This window comes from Euphorbia lathyris, chromosome 4, assembly GCF_963576675.1.
Source record: "Euphorbia lathyris chromosome 4, ddEupLath1.1, whole genome shotgun sequence".
Lineage (NCBI taxonomy): Eukaryota > Viridiplantae > Streptophyta > Magnoliopsida > Malpighiales > Euphorbiaceae > Euphorbia > Euphorbia lathyris.
In genome coordinates, this window is record NC_088913.1 from 73424118 (window position 1) to 73437541 (window position 13424).

Sequence of the window (13424 nt, forward strand, 5' to 3'; positions counted from 1 at the left end):
GTTGATAGGATTTTGTGTGTCGCAATAATAAATTATCCGATCTGTGGGCGACTTGATTTCAACAGGTAGGACTGCTTCGGCTCCATAAACTAGCGAGAAAGGTGTTTCGCCTATTGCTGCCTTTACAGAGGTTCTGTATGCCCACAACATATGGGGTATCTCATCCGCCCAACCTGTTTTTTTGTCTCCTAGCCGCTTCTTGATGCCTTGAATCATGGCCCTGTTGGTAACCTCCGTCATACCATTCGATTGGGGATGGTTTACGGAAGAAAAATGATTTTTGATCCCCATGCTTTCGCAGTATGCTTTGAACTTGGCACAGTTGAACTGGGTGCCATTGTCGGTTATAAGCTTTTGCGGGATTCCAAATCGCATGATAATGTTCTCTCGTAAGAACTCAATCATTCGCTCAGGTGTTTGTGCGGTTACTGCCTCCGCTTCTACCCATTTGCTGAAGTGGTCAACTGCGACTATCAAGTACTTCCTTTTCTTTGTCGTTTCTGGGAATGGACCCACTATATCGATTCCCCATGTTGCGAATGGCCACGCCGTCATTATAGCGATTTGTTCGGCTCCGGGAACATGCTTTTCATTCGCATGTATTTGACAATTGTGACATTCCGCAACCATCTTCTGGGAATCTTCCACCATCTTGGGCCAGTAGTATCCCATCAGTTTGACCTTTCTTGCCAACGCCGCCGAAGCTTCGTGCGCGCCACAAATTCCTTCATGTAATTCTCGCAGCACGTAGTCTCCTTCGTTGCGACTAATGCATTTCAACCATGGACATGTGTACGATTTCCGATACAAAGTTCCATCCCGAATTGAGTATCGAGCTGACTGCCCAATTAGCTTTCTGGCTAAGCTCTTATCAACCGGTAAATCTCCCTGCTCCAGATATTGGCGAATGGGCATCCGCCAATCTTCATCGTCTTCCAGTTCTTCGATGACCATAATCTGATCGACCTCGAATGCTGGTGCCGATTTTATTTCCAAATTGCATGCCTTTTGACTCCATGGTTCTCTACTTGCCGCTGCTTTTGCCAATTCGTCAGCCTTTGCATTTTGGCCTCGCGGAACATGCACCATCTCCCAAACGACTCCCTTGTGCGTTAACTCTTGTGTCAATCTGCCGACTACCTGATGGTATTTTACTAGCTCCTCCTGTTTCACCAGATAATTTTTTGTGATCTGGTTTATCATGAGTTTGGAATCGCTGTAGATTACCACTCTTTCTGGGGTGAGTTCATTGAGCAACTTTAATCCGCATATCATTGCTTCATACTCTGCGGCATTATTGGTAGTTTTGAAAGTTAATTTTGCTGCATAGCACAGGCGAATAACCTCCGGGCCCTTGATGACGACTCCCAGCCCAGCTCCATCTGTAGATAATGCCCCATCTGTGTACATGCTCCACTCTTCTTTTTGTGCCTTCGGACATTCATCGTCATCCCAGGTGAATTCGTTCACGAAATCGGCGAGTACTTGGCTCTTTAGCGCTGGTCTCCCTTCATAGCGAATATCGAATTCTCCCAGGCGAATTGACCATTCCATCAACCGGCCGGATGCGTCAGGTTTCTGTAATACCTTTCGCATTGGGATGCCAGTTCTCATAATGATAGTATGCGCCTGAAAGTATGGTTTCAATCTAGCCGCTGTGGTTATCACTGCGAGGGCCATTTTGTCCAACTTCGAATACCGGAGTTCTGCATCCTTCAGGACTTTGCTCACGTAGTACACTGGATATTGTTGCCCTTCTTCTTCTCGCACCATCACAGTGCATATCGCCATATTGGTGACGGATACGTAGAGAAATAAATCTTCTCCATCCTCCGGCCTACTCATTAAGGGCGGATAACACAGTAATCGCTTTATCCCCTCGAATGCTTCTTAACAATCCGGCGTCCATTCAAAGGACTTGGATTTTTTGATGGCATTGTAGAAAGGTAGACATCTCCTAGCTGAGCATGATATGAATCGCCCTAATGCCACCAACCGCCCATTTAGTCTCTGTACTTCTCTTATGCTCCTCGGCGTTTTCATCTCCATTACTGCTTTAACCTTCTCGGGATTCGCCTCAACTCCCTTGCCGCTAACAATGAAACCCAGGAACTTTCCTGCTCTTGCTCCGAATGTGCATTTCTCTGGGTTCAATTTGAGGCCATATTTGATTAGCACTTCCAGGATTTCTTTGATATCCTGCGGGTGGTCTTGCATTTTCTTGCTTTTGATGATCATGTCATCAACGTAGATCGAGAAGTTCTCGCCGGATTTGTCTGAAAATATCTTATTCATCATCCTCTGGTATGTTGCTCCCGCATTTTTCAATCCAAAGGGCATCACCTTGAAGCAATAAGTCGCCTGGTGAGTTATGAACGATGTTTTGATTTCATCCGCCTTCTCCATGGGTATCTGATGGTAACTGGATTTCACGTCGGTGAATGATAAAGCTTCATATTCTGCAGTTCCATCTACCAATATATCAATGTTAGGAAGCGGATACATATCCTTCGGACATGCCTTGTTCAGATCTTTGAAGTCGACGCACATTCTGTACGTTCCATTTGGCTTTTTGACTAGCACCACATTGGCTAACCACTCCGGATAGGTGACTTCTCGAATTGCATCTGACTTTAGCAAATCCGCCACTGCTTTTTCAATCGCCTTTTGCCGCTCAGTAGCATGTCCTCTCTTTTTCTGTCGCACTGGGGTTGCACCTTTGTCTACATTCAAACGATGGGTTGCTACGTCTGGACTTATTCCTTTCAGTATTTCATTTGGGGCGGCAAATGCCGACTCACATTGGACCAGCACCTCGGCAATGGCTTTCTTCGTTTCTTCGGGGAGGCCCGTCGCTATTCGCACATTTTTGTCGCTTGAGATGGCGAATAGTTCCGTTTCTCCCAATGCTTCCGCTGGCAACTTCTCCTCTACCCTATCTTCCTCGTCTGGCTTTGGTTCAAGTGACAATGTATAGGCCTATTGAGATACAAGTTGATCACCTTCAACTATGACTCGCCCTTGGTGTGTTGGTAAATGTAATGTTAAATGCTTCATTGAGATGAGCGACTCCGTTTCTAACAGGAATGGGCGTCCCAGAATTATGTTGTAGGCCAATGGGAGATCAACAATTGCGAATTCTAAATCACCTCGCCATTTTAGCTTTTTATCGCCCATTTCTGCCTCCAACACCACCTGTCCACTTGTTTGAGAGGATTGACCCCCAAAACCTGTTACATCCATGAATGTATGTTCCACTCCCTCGTCATTAATTCCCAACTTGTTGAATGCAGTCCGAGTAATAACATTATAAGGACTGCCAGTATCAATAAGGACCCGTTTGACGTCCCATCCTTCTACAGCCATTGTAATCACCAAAGCATCCGCATGCGGCTCCGTGATTCGCGCGAATGAGTAATTGAGGGCATCCCCCCTATGAGTGTTGCTTTTTCGCTGTTCATGGCGAGCTCTTTTTGTTGGAGGCTCATAGATCTCGCCGGCTATCACGTTTATCACTCCTTTTTTCTGCTTCTTTTCGGGCCTTGCCTCTTCTTCATGTGGTAACGTTGCTTTCTCGTCACTAGTCTCCTTTCGTACAAATTGATTCAGCTTGCCCCTTTCGATCAGCCTTTCAATCTCCTTCTTCAATTCATAGCAATCGTTCGTGTCGTGGCCATTCAATCTGTGGAACCTGCAATATTTGTTAGGATGTCGCCCCAAACTGGTTCGACCTTTTACCTCGGGGAACCGCACATCCTTCTTCAGGGGGCTCTTTTCGATCCAAAGTAACACCTCCTGGCGAGTCGTGTTTAATGGTGTCTGATATCCGCCACTTTGAAAGGGGCGATCGCCTCTTCGAACAAAATTACTTTTGGACTGGGTCTGGCGCCGATTGTCCGAAGTGGATCTAGCGGCATCTCTTTCTCGCCGGGTTTGAGCCCTATGTTCCCTGTTGACATCATCCACTTCCATGAATTCCTTTGCTATTTTCATGAGTTCGGCCACTGTGCGCGGCTTGTTGCGGATGATTTCCTCCCGCATACTCCAATCTGTGGTTCCATCTGCCATGATGTTGCGGATGCTCACGATATCCGGGTTTTGCAATCGCACCAGAATATCATTGAATGCGACAACAAATTCCCTTAGGGAATTATAGTTCCTCTGTTTGATCTCCTTCAGCTGCCTATCCGTCACATCCGCTGCTTTACAGCCCACAAATTTCGCACAGAAATCCCGACTATATTGATGCCAATTGTGAATAGATTCTGCGGGTAAAGATCGAAACCAATCAGATGCGGCTCCGCCCAAAGTTGTCGAGAATAACCTGCAAATGATGCTTTCACTCGCTCCTGCAACATCCATTAGTTCTCTGTAGTTCCTGACATGAGCCTCAGGATCAGAATTTGGATCCCCATAGTATTTAGGTATCGCGGGCGCTTTGATTCTGTGATCTGGAATGAATTCCCGCAACGAAGGGGCAAATGGTGAATCGCTCTGGACCTCTGCTCTCGGCCTAGGCGAGTACCCCATTCGCTCCATCATGCTTCGTAATTGATCTTCTAAGTCAATATCGGGTATTCGCCGGACTTCTTCCATCCGCTGCTGGTGAATTCTGGGTGGCATCCACCCGCCCATCGGTGTTGAGACGTGTGCCTGTTGGGGGACTAACCGCTGTCCCGTTATAGGATCAAAGTTCCATGTGTGCTCTCGCCCAGGAGTCATCAACTCCGAATGTCTGTGAGGAAAAGGTTCCACTTGCTGTGGCGGAAGAGTGCCTTGCACTCCTGGCAACGGTTGGGATGGCTGCCAGGTCGGATGTATCGTCGTAATGAGATCTGGGTGCGAGTAGTTGCTCGGGTGGCTGTGTGGGTTTGTGCGACTACTCTGGCCCACTTGATTTGGCGCCTGAGATGGCTGCGGGAGGGCCGATATGACAGGGATAGTCGGTGATTGTGTTGAGATAACCACAGGTTCTTGAGGAGCAGCCGCCACGGCGGTATTGTGTTCGGCGAGGGCAGTTAGTAAATTAATCATTCGATCTCCAGCCGCCTGGCTCATGTTCGAAGCCAAGACTTGTCCTGCCATCTGCACGAAATCACTATTGGACATTTCCATCTCAGTTTGCACTTGGACTTCCAATAAGGGACTCAATTGTCCCGAAGGACTCGATGAGCTAGGCACCACAGGCTTGGTACTTGCAGGTTGCGAATTCGCAATCCGTGGTCCCCTGGAGTTCATACTGGTTGATCTAGTGGTAACGCCGGTCGTTCGTGATGGTTCTGACATGTTCTTCGTGTACCTTTAACCAAATGTTGGTAAAAAAGGTCCACGTTCACCGCACCAATGATAACTTGCCGGATCCGATTTGATATTCTCTGCCAGAGTTACCTGCAAAACAGAACCGGAGACAGGATCTCCGGGAAAACTCTCCGACGATCAAGTCAGTTTTTGTAAGAAGGTTGGTAATTTGACAATAGTATTGCGGGGAAAATTGTGAGCGTACCTTTTTCCCTCGTTCTTAAGGCCTTTTATAGGTGTTTTTTAGGTAACCGCCGAGGGCGGTTACTCCTTAGTGGGCCACGTTTTGAGGGCGGTTCCCCCTTTTTAGGCCATGTCCCTTTCGTGGCTTTCATGGCAACGAACGTTGTTATGAGTGGGAGTCTTGATGCTCCGTTTAGGAATTCGGGGCGGTTACTCGCTTCACCCGTTTCCGCTTATTCGGGTCCTATTCGGGGCGGTTACTCGCTGCGCCCGCTTCCTTTATTCGGGTCTCATCCGATCTTAGACCATAGGTCTAAGTGTGGGATGGGCCTGCGAAATGAATATGACCCGGTTTAGCCTCGCGGGTCATCACAACCTTATGATTAACCTTATGATTATATTATTTTCGAAAGAAAAATAATAGAGTAAGGCATAAAATTAAGCGAATAAACGAGTACTCAAAAATTGCAAAAAGGGTTTGGCCACCCTAGCGAAAGCAAAAATTACTATGAAGAATTACAAGTATGAAGTCGGCAAAAGGCAAGGATCATACATGAAAATAAAGTGACAATAATCGCACGTATAGGCAAAGCGGCAAGTGAAAGAAAATTAATATATACGGGCAGTTTGTTACATACAAAAAGTCCAAATATAAATTAAACTATGCTACAGCTTCCTCTCCTTCACCCCTATTGCTTTCCTCGCCTCCAGCGACTCCCTCATCTCCTCCAGTGGGCGGATCTACTTCAAGCGAATCCTCAACCCTCGAATCAATAACTGCTTCAGAGGGCGGTACCTCTTGCTCAGGCTGAGAGATGTCCTGCGGTGCCCCTTCTTCCGCATTCTGGGTAGGGACCTCGCCGATAATTGGAGATTCCTGAAAACTCTTCCAATCTAAGAGGAGTACCTCATCCATATCAGCATCCTCGGCTTCCAGCTTGTCCCACTTCTCAGTTAAATCATTTTCAGGGATGGGAACCTTGGGGCGGTTAAGTACGAGACCCTGATGTCCATGCTCATAAGCGGCATGAATCCGCTCCCCATACCAGTAGATGCGGGCACCGTCTTCAGCCAGAATTTCCTCAGCCCTCTTCTTTTGTGTCTCCTTGGAATCAGCTAGATCATCGAGGGCCTTTCGCAGCTCATCGGACTTAGCCTGAAAAGATTTAAGAGCCTCCTCCTTCTCGCTCACAGCCTTCTGAAGGGCGCCTTCCAGGACCTTCACCTTCCCTTGGACATCATCATAAAGCGACTTCTGAGTCGCCAATTCAGTACCAAGACCTTCCAACTCCTTGGCTCGCTCGGAATCCCTTCGGAGAATGCCCTCAGCAAAATTGATAATCTGCATATAAGACGGCTCACGAATAAAAAAGGGCGAATAGAAATAGGCGGTTACAATGGACGCAAGATCCTTGAAAGAGGAAAAATTCACAAGTTTTTGAATTTTGAATAGACAAGCAAAAACGAAACGTCCCCTATGAACAGACCCTAAAGGGCTCTTGTATCAAACTAAAGGGGAGGCATGTGATGACCCGCGAGGCTAAACCGGGTCATATTCATTTCGCAGGCCCATCCCACACTTAGACCTATGGTCTAAGATCGGATGAGACCCGAATAAAGGAAGCGGGCGCAGCGAGTAACCGCCCCAAATGGGACCCGAATAAGCGAAAACGGGTGAAGCGAGTAACCGCCCCGAATTCCTAAACGGAGCATCAAGACTCCCACTCAGAACCACGTTCGTTGCCATGAAAGCCACGAAAGGGACATGGCCTAAAAAGGGGGAACCGCCCTCAGAACGTGGCCCACTAAGGAGTAACCGCCCTCGGCGGTTACCTAAAAAACACCTATAAAAGGCCTTAAGAACGAGGGAAAAAGGTACGCTCACAATTTTCCCCGCAATACTATTGTCAAATTACCAACCTTCTTACAAAAACTGACTTGATCGTCGGAGAGTTTTCCCGGAGATCCTGTCTCCGGTTCTGTTTTGTAGGTAACTCTGGCAGAGAATATCAAATCGGATCCGGCAAGTTATCATTTGTATATCGGTTTAAGAGTATATATTAACGTACCGTTTCATTTTTTTACATATTTTAGGATTAGACACGTATCATGGCAATTTGAAAACACGAACTGATTCATTTATCACATCAAAAATAGTAACGGGTAATCCTATGGCAACTTCTAAGGCTACTATATGCTGACACGGCTGATCGCGGGACCTCACAGGACCGCACAAATTCGCCCCTAACGAATGGATGGGGACCCTTTGGCGCCTTACTGTAAGGGGGAACTTACACTAGCCTCTTTCGAGCGACGAATGGACTCTCGCTAGAGGTTTCGCGGAAATTACCCAAAAGGTTTGCAATAATGCTTATGAATGCATACGAAAAGAAATAATACGATCCGTCCCCGTTAAGGGCTTAATACACGCCTTCCAGAATCAAATTTCTCGCTTCCCCAGTAGAGTCGCCACTTGTTAGACAAGGTGCCGAACGGCCTCGCCCGGGCGGACCGGGGGGTGGACACCTCATGGCGACGTAAGCGGTGATTGGTGCCGAAAGCAACCAATCGTGGAATCAAGCTGCTCGGCAGGACCGGAGCTCGGAGTTTGGAAGAGTCGCCACCCACGAATGGGAAAATGAACACCGATCCCTTGCGGGAGACCGGTGAGGGTTCGGGAAACTTAGGTACGAGCCGAGAAGGCTAGCTCCTTTCCGGAGAAAGGCTACTAGGCACCCCGACATCGCCCGGTTATGAACCACCGGCCTCATACTCAGCGTGTTAGGCGATAACGGACTAATCGTATATTTCTTTAAGTTTAAAATTCATTTGAAACCTTTTCTTCCTTGTTTTTGAAAACCGTTTTGAGCATGTCATTAAAAGCCACTTTAATAAAGAATCACCCATTTACATGAATTAAAAATACATAGGAGAGAGAAGGGGGAGAAGAAAGAATTGATTTGTTTACAACGTGATTTATGCTTTATATTATACACTAACTCTAAGCTAATCTCATTCTCCAAAACGAGTTTATTTACATGGTTCGTGCCTTAATCGCCGTTGGAACGATTTAGGTACGTTTTAAAACCCCGTTAATTTACATGACATCGACTCGAATCGCCGTTGGAACAACTCGAGTGTTTGAAAATGTGGAATAAAAACTTTAACTCCAAAAACGTGATTAGGCATACAAGTCCATTTATTTTGTACAAACCATTTAGTTAGGAAAACGATTCAAAACTCTATTATTTACAATGAAAACGATTTTAATTACAAGGTTCGCTTAATCCGTCGTTGGAACGAATTAAGGTTTCAACACGTGATATTTTGGAAATGGTTTAAAAATGACAAGAAAACGTTATTTACACTTTAGGAATATCTAGAAAAGCTTTAATTTAAACAAACAAATTAAACTCTTTTTTTTGTGGTTTATTTTCCCCTTTTTCACTCAATTATCCTTTATGTAAATAAAATGACAACAAGTAATGAATTAAATCTCAAATTCACCCACATCAAATACATTTGAAATAGTATATATATAAGTAGGAAAATAGAGTAAATATACATAGATATACATATGTACAAAAAGTGAGTAATAATACCCACTAAAATAAAATAGAGAAAATAATACACATTAAATAAGTAAAAAAATAGTGATGAAAATACTACTAGGTATAATATGTTTTTATTCTAACTAAAAACATGTAAAGGAAATGAATAAGGTTCATAAACAAGAAAATAGAATTTACCCCAAAATGGTTTATGATGAATACGTATAGAAAATAACCCCTAATAACCCCAAAATAACAAATATGTATAGTTTAAATGAATTAAATGACAATATATATATATATATATATATATATATATATATATATATATATATATATATACACACGTATAATTTTATTAAACCAAATTAAATGAAAACAATATACAAACACATTGAATAATATATATACAAAATATTTAAAAATAGCTTGAAAGTAAATATTACATAACTATACCTATATATATAAAGGACCTAATGTCTAAAAGTTGAGAAAGGAGGACCAAAACAGCATTTTTTACATTCCAGCAGCTTTACCGACGGAAAATCCGTCGGTAAACAGCCTTTAGTGACAGAAAACGGGAAATTACAGACTTAGTCCAACAGTTTCCAGATTTATTCAAAAGCTTTAGATTAGATCTATTCTATCGTTTTAGGTCCCCGAACTACCAAAATTGGATCATCGTCTATAACGGGGACTCCTAAAACGATGTTTTATTTTAAAACATTATTTAGAAATATTTTCAAAAACTTATAATTGCAACGTTTTCTTTTAATACCGAACTACCTTTGAATCGGATCACGGTTCGTGTTGGGATATTAAAACGAGGTTTTTATTTTAAAACAAAACCGAACGTTTATTTAACACGTGACGAAAATTAAATAAATACGGAATAATAAATAAAACGTGATAAATAAATGACTAAATAAATAAAAAACTATAACATGAAAATAAATAAATAAAGAGAAAAAAATTTAAATAAAATAAAACGAGTCTAGTCCTCGGATAATACCTTAAGATCGGTATCTGACAGTCGAAGTCGTTTGATTCCACGAGTTATGATTTTCCGGCGTTTTTTTGTGTTTTCGATAAAATATTCAACTTTAGAAAATTTGGATTTTTTTGGGAAAAAAAATATGTTCTCCAAAAAATTAACTTTCTCTCTCTAAAAATGTCTAGAGTGAGAAAGCTCCAAAAATTCCCTCTCTCCATTTGCATGGGGATCCGTGCCTTTTATAGGCACGGATCCTCTGAGACTTTGGGCGACGCTCGATTAAGATTGGGCGTCGCCCAAAGCAGGTTGGGCGGACGCCCAACTTTTGTTGGGCGAACGCCCAACTCTCGTTGGGCGCACGCCCAACGGGCGTTGGGCGTTCACCCAACGCAGGTTGGGCGTTCGCCCAACGCTGGTTAGGCGTTCGTCCAACGGATGTTGGGCGTCCGCCCAACGGACGTCGGGCGCTCGCTCCACCTACGTTGGGCGCTCGCCCAACGGCCGTCGGGCGCGCGCGCCCAGTGGACATCAAACGTGCGCCCCGCGCTGCCGGGCACGTGTCCAACTGTCGTCGGACACGCATCGGCTGCCGCTAGGCGTTCGCACCACGTCGCTGAGCACTCGCGAGCCGTCCACTCGACAACCGCGACTCCCACTAACTTCTTCCTTTTTTATTATATATTTTTGTTTTAAAACTTCCGGAATCAACCGCTTCGACCGTCTTGTTACAGGTTTTCGTCACAGGTCCTCCGACTCGGTGTCTACACCAGCGGTATTGACCATAATTTCTCTGCTCCTAGGACGCCTCAACAAAATGGGGTTGTTGAAAGGAAGAACAGAACCTTGGTTGAAATAGCCAGGACAATGCTGAGTGAGCATAGGCTTCCAAAGTACTTTTGGGGAGAAGCTGTTAACACAGCGTGCTATATTCTTAATAGGGCTCTTGTTAGACCTATACTAAAGAAAACCCCCTACGAACTTTGGAAAGGACGAAAGCCCAACATTGGATACTTTCGTGCCTTTGGCTGTAAATGTTTTATTTTAAACACCAAAGATAGCCTAGCTAAGTTTGACTCAAAAGCTGATGAAGCTATCTTTTTAGGCTACTCAACAAACAGCAAAGCATACAGAGTTTTTAATAAACGAACTCAAGTTTTAGAAGAGTCAGTACATGTTGAGTTCGACGAAACTAACCCTGTAGGAAGATATCTGCCGCTGACCGAGGATGATCCACACTCAGTACCCGCTGATCAAGATACAGCCGCTGAGTCATTCCCTCAAGGGCTGACCAAAGGTAAAAGTGAACTAAATATAGTTTTCACTGACCAGTCTTCACCTGCAGAGATTGTTGAAACACAGACAGCACAAGACATAAATCTACCAAAGGAGATAAGAATTCCAAGAGGGCACTCAGAGAGTGCAATCCTTGATGCCGCTGAGAATACCCTGATGACAAGAAATCAACTCAAGAGATACCTCAGCAACGTGGCCTTCGTCTCAGTTCAGGAACCAAAGAATTTCGCTGAAGCTGAGTACGACGAGTTCTGGATGATCGCAATGCAAGAGGAGCTTGATCAATTCAGAAGGAATGATGTATGGGAGTTGGTGCCTCATCCAAAGAATCAGAAGACTATCGGAACAATATGGGTCTTCCGAAACAAGCTGGATGAACAAGGGAACGTGGTCAGAAACAAAGCAAGACTTGTAGCTCAGGGCTACAGTCAGCAAGAAGGTATTACGGTGAGACCTTTGCCCCAGTGGCAAGGCTAGAGGCAATTAGAATTTTATGTGCATATGCATCTTACATGAACTTTAAATTATTCCAAATGGATGTTAAGAGTGCATTTCTTAATGGAGTTATAAACGGGGAAGTTTATGTTAATCAGCCTCCAGGGTTTGAGGATTCTAAATTCCCAAACCACGTTTATAAACTCAAAAAGGCTCTGTACGGCCTCAAGCAAGCACCACGTGCTTGGTATGAGAGGCTGACTAGTTTCCTGCTGACTAGAAATTATGTCAGAGGCAAAGCTGATACAACCTTATTCATTAAGAGAAAGGGTAAAGATACCCTGCTGGCTCAAATATATGTTGATGATATTATTTTCCGTGCTACTAATGAGTCAATGTGCAAGGAATTTAGCAAGCAAATGCAAACTGAGTTTGAAATGTCAATGATGGGAGAACTCAACTTCTTCCTCGGACTTCAAATCAAACAAGGGAAAAATGGCATCTTCATCAGTCAAGCTAAATATGCCAAGGAGATATTGAAGAAATATGATCTTGAAAATTGCAAGCCAATATCCACTCCTATGGGCACTGACATTGTCCTCTGCGCTGACGAGAATGGTAAGTCGGTAGACAGCAAATTGTATCGAGGTATGATAGGCTCTCTACTTTACTTAACAACAAGTAGACTGGACATTCAGTTCTCAGTATGCTACTGTGCTAGATATCAATCTAACCCTAAGGAATCTCATTACATAGCTGTAAAAAGAATCCTTAGATATTTGCAAAGCTCAGTGAACGCATGTTTATGGTATCCCAACACTCATGGTTTTACACTCGTTGGATACACTGACGCTGACTATGGACGAGACAAGCTAGAACGGAAAAGCACCTCTGGAGGATGTCATTTCTTAGGAAGCTGTCTTGTATCCTGGTTCAGCAAGAAGTAGGCGTCAGTAGCCTTGTCCACCACTAAAGCTGAGTACATTGCTGCTGGACACTGTGTTGCTCAAGTCTTATGGATTAAGCAACAACTTGAAGACTATGGTGTTCAATCAAAGACAATTGAGGTCAAATGTGACAACAAAAGTGCAATTGATCTGTCCAAGAACCCAATTCAACACAGCAGGATGAAGCATGTCAGCATAAGACATCACTTCATTAGAGACCATGTACTCAAGGGTGAGATAAAGCTGACCTACATCCCAACGGATGAGCAGCTTGCAGATATCTTCACAAAGCCACTGGCTCGTGAACAGTTCAGCATACTGAGAGAAGCCATTGGTATGTTTAATCCTCTTCAGTAAATTCCAGCTCTTAATATAGAATCATGCTGAGTGAATTAACATGCTGAATGATCCATTGTTTGCTGAGTGAATAAATGTATGCTGAGTGTTTAATGCTAAATGAATAAATATCACATACTGAGCAAACATTGACACCGAGTAGTTATCTCAAACTGAGAAATCATCCGTATGTATAAAACTGACCACTCAGAATATAAAACGCTTAATATTCTAAACGCTGAGTATAAGATCCGTTGCATTTAATAGCCACCTAGGATGACGTATGCGCCGAATGTGTCATAAAAGCCAGGATTATTGTCGGTTCGCAATCCCAAGGCAAAACTGACACATGGATTCGATAAGATCCACTTTTCACCGCTATAAATA